Here is a 17,500-nt window from a genome sequence, read left to right on the forward strand (position 1 = left end):
ATATATATATATATATATATATATATATATATATATATATATATATATATATATATATATATATATTAGATATTTTAGCTATCAAGCTATTTTAAAAATACATCTTAATTATTATACTTAACTCTAAAATTTATAATTAACTTATATGTACTGTCCCTCACAGAGGTGTCTCTTCGCACCTCGCAGGAATGCATCCATGTTTTTAGCAGACCTGACGCACTCAGGGAGGGCATTATACATGAGCACACCCCTGTGAAAAACACCCCCAGCCTTCTTACTCTACTTACAACTAGTTTGTCCTTATTTCTAGTATAACAACTATGTTTATCTCTATTCCTTATTATATAATCATCAAAATACTTAGGTAATAACTTATGATCTAACTTATAAACAAAAGACAATGTACTAATATTTAGACTAATTCTAATACTCATCCATCCTAATTCATCTAACATACTTCCAATACTCTAAAATCTACTCACATTCAAAATAGCTCTCATAGCTTTATTCTGTATTTTTTGCATTTTTTCTAAATCTTGGCCACTAAACAAATTAAGCACAGTGGCACAATAAACCACATGTGGCAAGACAATTGAATTAAACACTAAAATTTTACTTTTTTTACTTAAAATATTTCTTAACCTACATAATACACCAACTTTTCTAGCCATTTTTTTTTTATTATATAGTCAGCGTGCATTTTAAAATTTAGTCCTGAATCTATGTATACACCTAAGTATTTTATATTTTCAACTTTTTCAATTAACTTATCATCAATTCTAATTTCATTCAATATATTTTTATTTTTACCATTCAACCACACCATTTTTGCTTTATTCACATTCAACTTTAATTTATTTTCACACAACCAGTCATTCACATAATTTAATTCTATATTTAAAATCTCAGACATTACATCAACATTCTTTCCAATTATATATGTATATATATCAATGTATCATCTGCAAACAAATGTATATTACACATCTTAATTACCCTTACAATATCATTTATATATAATATAAATAATAAGGGTCCCAATTTGGACCCTTGCGGCACTCCATGAGGTGTTACAAATTCAGAGGATAACACCTTATCAATTTTTACTATTTGCCTTCTATTATTTAAGTATGATTGAAGCCACTTTAATACTATACCATTTATTCCTAACTTATATATAATTTTTGTAATAAAATATTCCTATCTACTGTCTCGAACGCTCGCTTAAAATCTAGAAAAACTGCTCCAACAACCATGCTAGATTCATCCATCGCCTCCATCCAATCAGAAACCACCAATTGGATAGCGGTTTCTGTTGAATGTTTCACTCTTCAAGTCCAGACTGTTCCACAACCAAACAATCATTTATACTAATGAACTCTTTCAATTGAATCATAACGATTTCCTCCAGCATCTTCTCAACAATTGGTAACATATTGATGGGCCTCATTTCACTGGCTTTATGTGTGCCAGTAACCTTTGGTACCGGTACAATAGTAGACACCCTCCATGCATCCGGGACGGATCCCACTTCTAACGATTCATTTATTAATTTCAGTAACTGAGGTCCAACCATGTCCCAATATGTACATACATACAGAAACGAAGTCTTCTTGTGATCATGCGAAATTTAAATCACCCGTTCAATGGGTTGCAGCGTACCATGGCGGAAATTCTCTGCCCTCGCTAAGCTCCCGTGAAATATACTTATCTATCCCTTAGTCCATATATTTATTTATTTAAATTGGCACCCATATACATAGTGAAAGAAGGCAGTACAGTGAGACAAAAAAGATATAAATAAAAATTAAAATATTGTATTCCAAGTACAGTGAGCACCACATGGCAATATAATGAAAACGAGTGTGCTTTTCACGAAAAAATTCAACTATAATTCTTGTATCAATGTGCTGAAAATAAAAATCATTAGATTTAATAAACAGGAAGTGGGATTTTTTGCTCGTAGAAAGGTCAAAAATGTTGTAGCCACGATTCTGTCCGCACCCCTGAACCTATCGAGTTGAAAATTTGATATTTATCGCGTATAATACTGATAGTGATTTTACTATGTATGTACATAAGTAGAACTATTGTCTTTTGCAAGTTTCCGTACATTTGCGCTCAATTTGTATCGAAAATGCTGTCATAGCTATTAGTATTTCATAATGCTGCAATATCGAAGTTTGTTTTTTGACTTTCTTATATTCCTCAAATACATGTATAGAGTCATGGGTTCGTCACATCCGAGTTTTTTTACTTTCTTCCGGACTAATTTATCAAATTTTATTGCATACATAACCTCCTCTATTTTAATTAAAATTTAAAAAATTGTTTTTTTTTCATTAGAATTTTAAAATGTTTATCGTGTTCTTTTTTTTTCCTTCTTATTTGTGTTTTTTTTCTTTTTCGTTTATTTCTTTTTTTTTGTGTTATTTATATGTTTGGCCGCAGTGTCGTTTAAGTTAATTTTAAAAGATTAAAAGTTAATTTTTCTTTACAGGTCCATGGGTGTGTGTGTGTGTATTTACTCATTCACTCACTCACTTCATTAATATCTGTCTATGATGTATGTATAATGAGCTCATTGACAACTCGCGAGCTTCACATATAATCGATCTGGTGTAATTCAGGGGTCCGCTTTAGGCCCTTTACTATTTACAATACTCATTAATAATCTCCCTAGAGTGTTACGCAATGCTCCATGTCTCTTGTTTGCAGACGACGTTAAATTATTCTTTGCTGTGAGGGATGAGAGGCAAGGCCTCTCTCCTTCGAGCGCATATTAACGCTGTCTTGGAGTTCGGTTCCAGTTTAGGACTTGAACTTTTAATATTAGTATATGTGCAAATTATGAGCTATGGACGTTCACATTCGCTCGCTATTGTCACGGATATTCCATCGGATCCGTCTCGTTGAAGCGTGTGGAATCTATGGTCGATTTGGGTCTTATTATAAAGTTTATTATAAATTATAAAGTTATTATGTAAAAAGGAAAAATGGCGCTGCAGGCGAAAATTTTTTTCCAAACATCTTTACATCGTCGACAAAAATCGTCAATCAAACTGTATCACTAAAAAAATACTATCAATTGACTTATTTTCTACCGACTGTCTTTTTACTTTATCTATGTATGTACATACATACATATGTACATATGTGCATATGTACGTCGTAACGATAGATGAAGTATTGTGATCATGTGAAAATTCGAACTCAAAATCGATCACTGATAACGTTTTCACGATCTAGATGTATGTATGTATGTGTCTGTGTGTCTGTATTTTGGGGATTTTTTAAACACCGTTTGTCCTATCGAACTGATACTTAGTATCGATAACTGAAATTCTTATCGATACGACGTCATTTTTTTTTTACATACCTCCTTTGCATTACATTAATTATTATGTTGATCAGAAATGGCACCTCCCTTATGGGTATTAAGACTTTGAGTCCAATTATCTCCCAAACCACTAACCGAATCAGACTGAAATTTTTTCACATGTACATAATATAAATTATAAATTTTATACCGTAATATATTTTTTTTAAATATTTTAACCTCAACAAGAATTATTACTTTTACTCTAGAAGATCGATAATTTATTTTATCTCGGAAACCTTTCGGAGTATCGAACTGACATTTCATATCTAGCATTACATATAAACTGGATGCCATGTTATATATATATATATATATATATATATATATATATATATATATATATATATATATATATATATATATATATATATATATATATATATATATATAATTCTGTGAACACCCGTTAGCCGGAAGTGGCAGTTTACTCTTGTTCGATATTTCTTCCACTATTTTTATCGATTCAGGTATAATTCTTGTATCAATGTGATGAAAAGAACCAGAAGTGGGATTTTTTCCATTTAGAAAAGTCAAAAAAGTTGTGACCCCGCGGGTTTTTCCACACCCCTGAACGTATCAAGCTGAAAATTTATATTTGTATTCTCTATGTACTATGTGGCTTCGATTTGATAAGGTTTTGGTCAGGACGCAATGCTATTAAACAACTAAAACTTTTTTTGGACCGAATTCGTCACACATGAGGATTAAATCCACCTCACTCGTTATTTTGTGAGAGATTGGACGTCCGCAAACAAAGATTTGAGAGATATGATCAGTTGTGATTGAACTGATTCATTAAAATATTAATTTAAAACCTTTCTTGAAAACAAACAACAAATACGAACTTTCAGAAAAACATACGTAACACATCTGTTTCTGAGATAAAATAAAGTGGGGCAGACCTCTCTAACAATTCGCTCCATGAGATGAATTGTAATACCATTATTATTTTATTGGCCACCGAGGTATCCAGTGGTAACATAAGATATGAACGTAGCATTTATAGATCCATAGTATCTGATTGATCATTGAATTCGTACTATTTTTTTCTAAATTCACACTATTCCTAAATTTTATGGGGCTCCAGTGCCCCCCCATGCCCCCGCCCAAAATGACTACAAAGAAATATGAACTCTTTAAATGATACTGAACTATTATATGTCAGATTTATTTATTCACAATATTGAAGGGTGAACTGGTTGCTTTTTTTTTACATACATATATCTATTCCATAATTCATTTATTGATACTGATATTTTTTCACATTTGTTTTAGTTAATAAATAAGTTTAAAATTTAATGTTTGGAGGAAGAATAAACATACATACATACATATTTATTTTCACTTCTCTAATAGTAGTAGTTGTGCCAGAGACTTGGGTATACTGGATTCCAAACTGTAATTTTAATGAACATATTAATCATATTGTTACTAAATCTTATAAACTCTTGGGATTTATAAGCCCTTTAAAAACCCCCATACTCTGATTCTACTCTATTACAGTTTGGTTCGTAGTAATATGGAGTATGCCTCAATCATATGGTCTCCCTATTACCAAACTCACATTGGCAGCGTTAACACTAGAGGTATCTACCGCGGTATTTGATAGATCTATCAAATACCGCGTGTTCGAACGCTATTTCTTGTTTTCCAAGGCCGGATAGATCTATCAAATACCGCGGTAGATACCTCTAGTGTTAACGCTGCCATTGAGCATTTAGAGACAATCCAGAAGCGTTTTTTGCGCCATTTCTCCTATGAGACTGGTCTTAAAAAACTGTTACCATCTTATAATGACAGACTTTCTTTTTTCCATACTGCAAGTTTGTCTCAGCGCAGAAGGGTTTCTGATTTGTTAATTTTATATAAGATTGCTAATTGTATTCTTGACACATCTGTTTTAAGTGAGATTGACTTTAACGTTAATGCCCGATTCACCAGATGCACAAATCTTTTTTATCCACCAATTTGTCAAAGCAACACTTCTTTCAATAGTGCAATCGTTCGTGTATGCCGTATTTACGATAGCTTAGATGATTGTCCTGACCTCTTTAGTGACTCTTTTAGTATTTTTAGGACAAAGGTGTAGACAATAATATGTGGTTGATTTGCTTCTTCACCTTCATTGTCTTTCTTTTTCTTTTTTACTTTATCTGTTTCTTTTCTTTTTTTAAAATCTTGATGTTTTTGTAATTACATACCTCCTTTATTTTACTTTTTTATATCACCATGTGGTTCTCACCGTAAATGGAATATTATATTTTTGTCTGTGTTTATTATTATTTTTTGTCTCACTATACAACTTTCTTTTTATATTTTATTCTGTATGTGTGCCTATTTAAATAAATAAATAAAAGTAGATATGTTACAAGCTTTTTGTAGGCTTCACGCTCTGTATGTTCTTTTACGAGCTTTTTACGAGGCTTTCTAATTATCCACCAAAGCGCTCAACGGGTTGGGATGAAACTACTTTTTTTTTACAGACCTCTTCTTATTTCGCCTTATTTTATTTTTTACATGGTATTAATACATCGATTCAAGCTGTCGTCAACGCCGACGGGGACTGTGTTGTCATAGAAATAATCAGTCAATGACACTCTCCATATAATATTCCATCGCCGAACATCTCGCGTTGTGTTATAAATAATTAAAACGATGTTATAATATGATATGTAATACATTAATAATAATATTGTAATATATATTATTGATACGTATATGTACGTAAACGAAGTGCTGGTCGACTATGATCATATTGATTACGGCCAAATCCAGTCAACCCCAGTGGAGACGCGCGGCGCGGGATTTCCCCCGACTCGCGCGTCTGACGTTAGCTCCGCCGATCTCAGGTTAGTTAGTGTCGTTTCAACTGTGGTGCAGTCTAGTTTGGTTGTAGTGTAGTGTAGTCTAGTGTAGTCTAGTGTAGTTTAGTTTAGTTTGGTTGTATCTAATTGTTAATATCATTTATCAATAAAACTTGACGTTTCAATCACACGATCGAAAAGTTCAAATGGCCACATTCACATACCAATTTCATGGCTATGTATATTCATATATTTCAGATACACAATATCGTACTGTGGTGGCCTACTCTCAAATGCATTTTGTTCGAAATTAACAACTGAAAACACCGACTTCGAGCCCGCTCACGTCCGGTCATTATTTGCACAGTTCACTGGAATATTAGGGTGAGTATGATAACAATTAACAATTAACACATGTTATCTGTAATTGTGAATGTAGTTTATCAATAAATCACAAACGTCTTAACGCCGTTATTACAATTTTTTTTTGTGTTCGACGGTGATAAAGTCATATTATTGTTATAAGCTTTTTATCTAAACTTTAACCAAACTTCAAAGATTTGTTATTGACCTTTACAGGCTATCGAAACGATTGACAGAGGAGAGAGAGAGCATTTTTGAACCGGATATAATATTTGGGACGCTGTAAACAATATTGTATACTCATGTGCAGAAATAATTTTAAACAATGGAAGGTTCCAGCACAAATGGTTAGTCTAAATAATGATAAATGACTAATATCTCTCCGGAACGAGATTACCGATGAGCAATTATGTGTGTATGTACGTATGCATGCATGTATGTATGTATAATGTACACATATGATTTTATTTATTTTTTAGACGAATAAAATTTCCCTCGGCGACGTCGGCGTCTCGACGGAAGCGCGCACACACTTGTATTGTGAACATAATTGAACAAGTGTGTGAACATAATTGAACATCGTATATCTATTTTGATAGCTACTGATCCACTGATCGTTTCTAATTTACAAATTTAATTTAATTTTGTTAGTAATCATAGTCTTATATTATTCTAATGTTAACGTTATAGCATAATAGGAAAAAGAGGTCTAAAACCTATTTACAATTCTTATACATTTATGTGTGTATGTACGTATGCATGCATGTATGTATGTATAATGTACACATATGATTTTATTTATTTTTTGGATGAATAAAATTTCACTCGGCGACGTCGGCGTCTCGACGGAAGCGCGCACACACTTGTATTGTGAACATAATTGAACAAGTGTGTGAACATAATTGAACATCGTATATCTATTTTGATAGCTACTGATCCACTGATCGTTTCTAATTTACAAATTTAATTTAATTTTGTTAGTAATCATAGTCTTATATTATTCTAATGTTAACGTTATAGCATAATAGGAAAAAGAGGTCTAAAACCTATTTACAATTCTTATACATTTATGTGTGTATGTACGTATGCATGCATGTATGTATGTATAATGTACACATATGATTTTATTTATTTTTTGGATGAATAAAATTTCACTCGGCGACGTCGGCGTCTCGACGGAAGCGCGCACACACTTGTATTGTGAACATAATTGAACAAGTGTGTGAACATAATTGAACATCGTATATCTATTTTGATAGCTACTGATCCACTGATCGTTTCTAATTTACAAATTTAATTTAATTTTGTTAGTAATCATAGTCTTATATTATTCTAATGTTAACGTTATAGCATAATAGGAAAAAGAGGTCTAAAACCTATTTACAATTCTTATACATTTATGTGTGTATGTACGTATGCATGCATGTATGTATGTATAATGTACACATATGATTTTATTTATTTTTTGGATGAATAAAATTTCACTCGGCGACGTCGGCGTCTCGACGGAAGCGCGCACACACTTGTATTGTGAACATAATTGAACAAGTGTGTGAACATAATTGAACATCGTATATCTATTTTGATAGCTACTGATCCACTGATCGTTTCTAATTTACAAATTTAATTTAATTTTGTTAGTAATCATAGTCTTATATTATTCTAATGTTAACGTTATAGCATAATAGGAAAAAGAGGTCTAAAACCTATTTACAATTCTTATACATTTATGTGTGTATGTACGTATGCATGCATGTATGTATGTATAATGTACACATATGATTTTATTTATTTTTTGGATGAATAAAATTTCACTCGGCGACGTCGGCGTCTCGACGGAAGCGCGCACACACTTGTATTGTGAACATAATTGAACAAGTGTGTGAACATAATTGAACATCGTATATCTATTTTGATAGCTACTGATCCACTGATCGTTTCTAATTTACAAATTTAATTTAATTTTGTTAGTAATCATAGTCTTATATTATTCTAATGTTAACGTTATAGCATAATAGGAAAAAGAGGTCTAAAACCTATTTACAATTCTTATACATTTATGTGTGTATGTACGTATGCATGCATGTATGTATGTATAATGTACACATATGATTTTATTTATTTTTTGGATGAATAAAATTTCACTCGGCGACGTCGGCGTCTCGACGGAAGCGCGCACACACTTGTATTGTGAACATAATTGAACAAGTGTGTGAACATAATTGAACATCGTATATCTATTTTGATAGCTACTGATCCACTGATCGTTTCTAATTTACAAATTTAATTTAATTTTGTTAGTAATCATAGTCTTATATTATTCTAATGTTAACGTTATAGCATAATAGGAAAAAGAGGTCTAAAACCTATTTACAATTCTTATACATTTATGTGTGTATGTACGTATGCATGCATGTATGTATGTATAATGTACACATATGATTTTATTTATTTTTTGGATGAATAAAATTTCACTCGGCGACGTCGGCGTCTCGACGGAAGCGCGCACACACTTGTATTGTGAACATAATTGAACAAGTGTGTGAACATAATTGAACATCGTATATCTATTTTGATAGCTACTGATCCACTGATCGTTTCTAATTTACAAATTTAATTTAATTTTGTTAGTAATCATAGTCTTATATTATTCTAATGTTAACGTTATAGCATAATAGGAAAAAGAGGTCTAAAACCTATTTACAATTCTTATACATTTATGTGTGTATGTACGTATGCATGCATGTATGTATGTATAATGTACACATATGATTTTATTTATTTTTTGGATGAATAAAATTTCACTCGGCGACGTCGGCGTCTCGACGGAAGCGCGCACACACTTGTATTGTGAACATAATTGAACAAGTGTGTGAACATAATTGAACATCGTATATCTATTTTGATAGCTACTGATCCACTGATCGTTTCTAATTTACAAATTTAATTTAATTTTGTTAGTAATCTAATGTTATTCTAATGTTAACGTCACTAAAAATGAATGCATAAATATTGTTACATGTATGAATTGTGTATGTATAAATATATACTCACACATAGATACACATGTGTGTGTACATTTATTTTAATTTTAATTTTTATCTTGTAATATAATGAAATATAAAGACGATGGAGGGATTTTTCAAATGTTGTCACGACGATACAACTAAAAAGTTAACATTCTAATATTTATGCATAAATATTGTTTATTATATGTAGTGTATTGTTATATGTATGTATAAATATATGTATATGTAGACACACACACACACACACACACACACACACACACACACACACGTGTGTGTGTGTATATAACAAATATATTAAAAAAGATATCAGTTCTTACATATATGTATAATCTATAATAATTTAAAAACAACAAACATATTAAAAAATATAAATATTTATTTTTCCTAAAAATTATTTTTTAAAAAAATATTTTATTCTTAAATTTAAAAAAAAAAGATATCAGTTCTTACATATATGTATAATCTATAATAATTTAAAAACAACAAACATATTAAAAAATATATATATTTATTTTTCCTAAAAATTATTTTTTAAAAAAATATTTTATTCTTAAATTTAAAAAAAAAAAAAGATATCAGTTCTTACATATATGTATAATCTATAATAATTTAAAAACAACAAACATATTAAAAAATATATATATTTATTTTTCCTAAAAATTATTTTTTAAAAAAATATTTTATTCTTAAATTTAAAAAAAAAAGATATCAGTTCTTACATATATGTATAATCTATAATAATTTAAAAACAACGAACATATTAAAAAATATATATATTTATTTTTCCTAAAAATTATTTTTTAAAAAAATATTTTATTCTTAAATTAAAAAAAAAAAGATATCAGTTCTTACCAGTGGCGGGCGGTGACTTTTCAAACAAGGGATGCTGTCCCTTGTTTGAAAAAAAAAACCGACCAATTTATTTTTTAAAATTTAATTTTATTCTTCGTTCCTTTTTACAAAATTCATCGATAACCGCATCATAGAATTTTTTATTGTTTTTTAAATTTGACATTATTTTCTTTTCGATTGCAATTAAAGCAAGACCAGAGAGTCTTTCTTCACTTTGACTACTTCTGGTGAACGTTTTAATTCTTTTCATAGTCGAAAATGATCGTTCAGCCGATGCGCTCGTGGAAGGTATCGTACAAATTAATTGTATTAAACTAAATACTTGTTCCAAAACGTCTATTAGATCATCTTTCACAATTAATTCCTTTACGTCATTTATAGATTTCAAATGAAAATCTTGCGTTGAGTACATGTAAATTAATTCGCTTTTTAATTTCATAAAATCAAAGTATTTTCCATAAGTTAGGTGGAGTGATTTAAATAGGAAATCTGGAAAATTATTTTCATATTCTTTAAATTTTTTGACGTTAAAAAATTCGAGAAATTTTAAATTTTCGATATCTCGAAATCGATTGGTTGTATTTACTGAAAGAGTTTCTAAAATTTCAGAATAGTGAAGTTTATACGTTGTTTTCACATCTTCTTCACATTCAGCATATTTTCTTTTTCTATTAAAATTTTTAGTTATTACTTTGTTCCACAATGAATCAAAATCTTCTTTTTTGTTATCTAAATATTTTACAAATTTTTTAATTTCACTTACGCAATACGATATGTCAAAGGTTTTTTTTTGTAAAATTTCAAATAAAAAATCTGCCGAATTAAATATTGCAGAAAATAAATGCAAATTGAAATTGAATTCAAACTCTTTTAAATAACGATGAAGGACTTCAGCATTTATGACAGCATCAGTATCCCATTCGTCTTCATCATTAATTATTTGATTAAATATTTCCATTAATTCTGTTTGATATTCTAATATCATATTTAAAATTTTGCTATTGTAGTTCCATCGTGTAGGGGCAGCAGTGGGAAATCGTTTTTTTATTTGACAATCGAGAAGGGAAATTCTTCTTGAAGACTTACAAAAAAAAGTTGAAAATGACAACATACGGCTGAAAAAACGTTTGCATCCGGATATATGTTTAACAGATTGCGACAAAACTAAATTCAATCTGTGAGCGTAACAATGGACAAATAAAGAATTAGGACAAATATCTCGAATTTTTCGTTGCACTCCATTATGCTCCCCGGACATTACAGCCGCTCCATCGTACGTTTGTGCAATTAATTTGTCCAAACAACCAAATTCTTCCAAGGTCTCACGTATGTGCTGAAAAAGAGCATTAGCTGTTCTATTGGGACTAACATCGACAAATCCAACAAATCTCTCCTGAATTTCATTGTTTTCATCTACATATCTAAAAATAGTAGATAGCTGAGCTTTGCGACTGATATCTGTAGATTCGTCCACAATTATGGAAACAAATTTTGATGCACGTATTTCAGTTTTAATCTCATCTAGCAAGACTTTTGATATTGCGGATACCAAGTCATTTTGTATATGGTTCGATAGTCCAGTAAACACCGTAGAGTTATCTAAATGAGTTTTCAATTTTATGTCTGATTCACTCAACAGATACAGCAACTCAATATAATTCCCTCTATTTTCCGATTCCTGGTGTTCAAAATGTCCTCGTAAAGGTTGTTCTTGTTTTGCTAAAAAACAGATCGCGCTTATTAATTTCGACAAAATGTATCTATTTGCAGTAACTTCTTTGTTGTGCATTTCAATATTTGCTTTAAATTGAGCACTTAAAAAATTTTCTATACGAGGTCCCTTTCCAAATTTTTTAAATTGAGCAGCAGAACATATGTGAGCTTGAGAACATTCATGTCTCTTGCGCGATTTACTTAAATTGTTTAGGTCAGAAAATCCAAATTTACTCCAGACATTCACTTCTTGAGAAAATAAAATACATGGCCAACAGAATAATTTCGTTAAGTGAGCACATCCACAAATCCATGAAATTTTTTCGTATGTTTCTGTGTTAAAATACCTTTTAAATGTTTTTGTTTTAGACTGAATATTTAATATTGGTGTGGGTTTGGGGCTCTTAACAATAATCTCCTTTTCATTAAATGGGAGAGAAGCAAATCTTCTTTTCAGCACATTTTCAATTAAACAATTGCAATTATTATTGATCTCGACGACAAGTCCACTCTCATTGTTATTTTCGATATCCATATTAAAGGCAATAATGAAAACTCGTAAGTAGTGGAACAGTAAACTAAAAATAAAGTTAGACGAAACTAATTTAAATGAAAACTTAATTCAAAAGTAAAAAATAACCAACTTACAGTATAAATGATTAACTTCGTCTAAAGAAATGAATCGGCTAGCTTTTTGATAAATAACTTGGGGCGTAGCGTGCGGAAATATCGATCAACAGCGGCTTCCAAGTGAAACTCAATAGATAAGCAAACAGAGAAACCGAATCCACCGTAGAGGTTAAACAAGTGTCAACGCGTCCGCGCGAATAAGACAGCCTCATAGTGCGCATGCGCAAATGGGATCGGTCTTGACTCCGAATCCATGACGCGCGCGCACTTCACTCAGCGTCTACTCGCCAGCGTCACTCGCCTGTGGCCGGCCTATGCGAATGCGGCCTATGCGAATCCTTAATAAAAATTATCAAAAGATCCTATATAATGCATCATGTAACAAAAAACACGTGATATGTGAAATATATATCATATACTACATCATAATCACGTACATCACTAAGAATACATCGAAGCGAAATTCAAATATTTATTAAAAATACTCTTGGCTTTTTAAAGTTATAGGGGATGCGCCGCATCCACCGCATCCATGGACCGCACGCCACTGGTTCTTACATATATGTATAATCTATAATAATTTAAAAACAACAAACATATCAAAAAATATATATATTTATTTTTCCTCAAAATTATTTTTTAAAAAAATATTTTATTCTTAAATTTAAAAAAAAAAGATATCAGTTCTTACATATATGTATAATCTATAATAATTTAAAAACAACGAACATATTAAAAAATATATATATTTATTTTTCCTAAAAATTATTTTTTAAAAAAATATTTTATTCTTAAATTAAAAAAAAAAAGATATCAGTTCTTACATATATGTATAATCTATAATAATTTAAAAACAACAAACATATTAAAAAATATAAATATTTATTTTTCCTAAAAATTATTTTTTAAAAAAATATTTTATTCTTAAATTAAAAAAAAAAAAAAGATATCAGTTCATACATATATGTATAATCTATAATAATTTAAAAACAACAAACATATCAAAAAATATATATATTTATTTTTCCTCAAAATTATTTTTTAAAAAAATATTTTATTCTTAAATTTTTAAAAAAAAATATCAGTTCTCACATATATATCTATAATAATTTAATAACAACAAATATATTTTAAAAAATATATATGTATATTTATTTTTCTTCGAAATTTTTTTTTAAAAATTTTTTTTTTCTTAAATTTTTTTAAAAAAAATATCATTTCTTGTCTTAACCCCTTCGCACACCCCGCCAAAACGCAAACTATCCCCATTATTTTTTTGTTTATTATTTCTCTCGCAAAATAGCGTAACGGTACGTGAAACATTCGCAGCTCTAGTTCATACCACCCACTGTACAACGAGCCGGCGATACGACCTGTGTGAATACATGCTGATAGTCGCTCGTCCGATACTCAACGTCAACGCGTACGCGATCGCGGCCTTCGTCAGAAGGCGTCCGCGCAACAACGCGTTAACCGTAAAGACATATGCGGCGCCGCCCACTCGTTTTTGAATGAGAAAAGCGCGCATACGTTTGAACAGTAATATCGTGCACTCTCTAGTTCCGCGCGAGCAGAGACACAGAATTATAAGAGAAGAGAGCGATTCGTCGCTCTCACACGAACTTCGTCAGCTCGTTTCGAACGAGTCCGACGCGTGCTTTTCTCGAATTGACGGTCGAACTTTCTGTATATACGTTAAAATATCATGTTTGTATATATGTTTTTGTATATATATAAAAAAAAAATTACACATGCGCACACACACTATGTATTCTTAAAATATGTATGTATGTATGTATGTGCATACGTATGATACGTATGCATGCGTGTGTCACTGTATGCATGTGTATAAACTTGTATACATATATATATAATATATATACCGTGATGTTTTAAATAATAATAACATTCAAGGAGATCATGCGACGTCGTCCGCGTCGGGTTACGCCGGCCGGACGGTGCTCATCAGAGTATGTACGTGTATGTACGCATGTGTACGAACGGCTCACGCCGTTGTATATACTGCGCTACTACGCGACACAAGCGCGCAGCTCCCTGGTTGATCCTGCCAGTAATCATATGCTTGTCTCAAAGACTAAGCCATGCAAGTCTCAGTATAAGCCGAATTAAGGTGAAACCGCGAATGGCTCAATATATCAGTTTTGGTTCCTTAGATCGTACACAGTTACTTGGATAACTGTGGCAATTCTAGAGCTAATACATGCAAACGAAGTTCCGACCGGTGACGGAAGGAATGCTTTTATTAGATCAAAAACCAATCGGCGGATCGCGGGCTTGCTCGCGTCCGCCGCACTCAGAGATGACTCTAGATAACTTTGAGCCGATCGCACGGTCTAGCACCGGCGACGCATCTTTCAAATGTCTGCCTTATCAACTGTCGATGGTAGTTTATGCGACTACCATGGTTGTCACGGGTAACGGGGAATCAGGGTTCGATTCCGGAGAGGGAGCCTGAGAAACGGCTACCACATCCACGGAAGGCAGCAGGCGCGCAAATTACCCACTCCCGGCACGGGGAGGTAGTGACGAAAAATAACGATACGGGACTCTTATGAGGCCTCGTGATCGGAATGATTACACTTTAAATCCTTTAACGAGGATCCATTGGAGGGCAAGTCTGGTGCCAGCAGCCGCGGTAATTCCAGCTCCAATAGCATATACTAAAGTTGTTGCGGTTAAAAAGCTCGTAGTTGAAATTGTGTCCTGCGGCGTCGGTCTACCGATTGCGGTACGACAGGCGCGTCAGCGGGGCTTCTCGCCGGTGCGTGTCTTCCGCCGGCACGTCGTCGTCGGTCCTCACGGGCAGGCGGCGCGTCGAGGCGGGCCCTCGCGGCTGTTTACTTTGAACAAATTAGAGTGCTCAAAGCGGGCTTACATTTGCCTGAATATTGTGCGCATGGAATAATAGAATAGGACCTCGGTTCTGTTTTGTTGGCTTTCTGATACCAGAGGTAATGATTAATAGGGACAACTGGGGGCATTCGTATTGCGACGTTAGAGGTGAAATTCTTGGATCGTCGCAAGACGGACTAAAGCGAAAGCATTTGCCAAAGGTGTTTTCATTAATCAAGAACGAAAGTTAGAGGTTCGAAGGCGATTAGATACCGCTGTAGTTCTAACCATAAATGATGCCAGCCAGCGATCCGCCGAAGTTTTTTACGTTGATTCGGTGGGCAGCTCCCGGGAAACCAAAGCTTTCGGGCTCCGGGGGGAGTATGGTTGCAAAGCTGAAACTTAAAGGAATTGACGGAAGGGCACCACCAGGAGTGGAGCCTGCGGCTTAATTCGACTCAACACGGGAAAACTCACCAGGCCCGGACACTGGAAGGATTGACGGATTAACAGCTCTTTCTCGATTCGGTGGGTGGTGGTGCATGGCCGCTCTTAGTTGGTGGAGCGATTTGTCAGGTTAATTCCGGTAACGAACGTAACTCTAGCCTATTAAATAGACGTACCCCCGATATCACGAGGTGCCGCGGCAGCGTCGTCGTTCTGCGGCGGCGCGCGCGGTCTTCAACTATCGGCGTACAATGATAATCTTCTTAGAGGGACCGGCGGTATATATAGCCGCACGAGATTGAGCAATAGCAGGTCTGTGATGCCCTTAGATGTCCTGGGCCGCACGCGCGCTACACTGAAGGGATCAGCGTGTCCTCCTTGGCCTAACGGCCCGGGTAACCCGTTGAAACCCCTTCGTGATAGGGATTGGGGTTTGCAATTCTCCCCCATGAACGAGGAATTCCTAGTAAAAGCGGGTCACCAGCTCGCGTTGATTGCGTCCCTGCCCTTTGTACACACCGCCCGTCGCTACTACCGATGGATGATTTGGTGAGGTCTTCGGACTGGTGCGCGGAAGCCACTTTGTGGGCATCCGACGCGTCGGAAAGTTTGACCGAATTTGATCATTTAGAGGAAGTAAAAGTCGTAACAAGGTTTCCGTAGGTGAACCTGCGGAAGGATCATTTCCTGTGTACCATTAAATATGTACGTTTCGTGTAGAGTGTTTAAATTCTATTCACTATACGCACACAAACGAACGTTTTTAACACGCACAAACACTTGTTGTGGGAGTGCGCGTCAAGAGACGCGCGCACAATTTTTTTTTTCAAACAGAAAAAACAAACTTACGTTACTTATTTTTGAAACTAATTTTTTTAAATGATTACCCTGATCGGCGGATCACTAGGCTCGTGGGTCGATGAAGAACGCAGCTAAATGCGCGTCAGAGTGTGAACTGCAGGACACATGAGCATCGACATTTCGAACGCACATTGCGGTCCGAGCAAGACTTTTTTTGTCGACGGACCACTCCTGTTTGAGGGTCGCGCACGCATAACGCACCAGACTGTCGGCCGCCGCCGAAACTCGGCGGCCGACGAGCGATGTCGGCGTCTCGACACCGACGCGCGCGCGCACACTCGTGTGTGTGCGCGTGTACGTGTGTCGAGTCCGATCAAGTCAAGCGAAACTTAGCGTACGCAGAGGGGACGGAGGAGAGACGCCGTCGTTCTAGCGTCGATCGCCGCGTCTCCGCCGCCGTTTCGGCGGCGGCGACGTCGGGCGCCGGGAAAACGCGCGTTTTTTCGCGCGTCGACTCGGTGCGATCGTGCGTTGACGATGTTTACGACTTTACGCGCGTTCTCGTCATCACTCCGGTTCGCACTCTCCGCGTGCGCTCGAGAGCGCTCCCACACATATATACA

The 17,500-nt window shown here is 34.1% G+C and overlaps 2 non-coding genes across 2 annotated transcripts; both read left to right on the forward strand.

Annotated features, from left to right (window-relative positions):
• The first annotated feature begins 14,828 nt into the window (after positions 1 to 14,828).
• On the forward strand, positions 14,829 to 16,762 carry LOC143922004 (small subunit ribosomal RNA). The gene has a single exon (XR_013261536.1). It is a non-coding gene; the product is annotated as a small subunit ribosomal RNA (ribosomal RNA).
• Positions 16,763 to 16,960: 198 nt separating this feature from the next.
• On the forward strand, positions 16,961 to 17,122 carry LOC143922008 (5.8S ribosomal RNA). The gene has a single exon (XR_013261540.1). It is a non-coding gene; the product is annotated as a 5.8S ribosomal RNA (ribosomal RNA).
• The last annotated feature ends 378 nt before the right edge of the window (positions 17,123 to 17,500 follow it).

This window comes from Arctopsyche grandis, unplaced genomic scaffold (assembly GCF_051622035.1).
Source record: "Arctopsyche grandis isolate Sample6627 unplaced genomic scaffold, ASM5162203v2 HiC_scaffold_146, whole genome shotgun sequence".
Taxonomy (NCBI): Eukaryota; Metazoa; Arthropoda; class Insecta; order Trichoptera; family Hydropsychidae; genus Arctopsyche; species Arctopsyche grandis.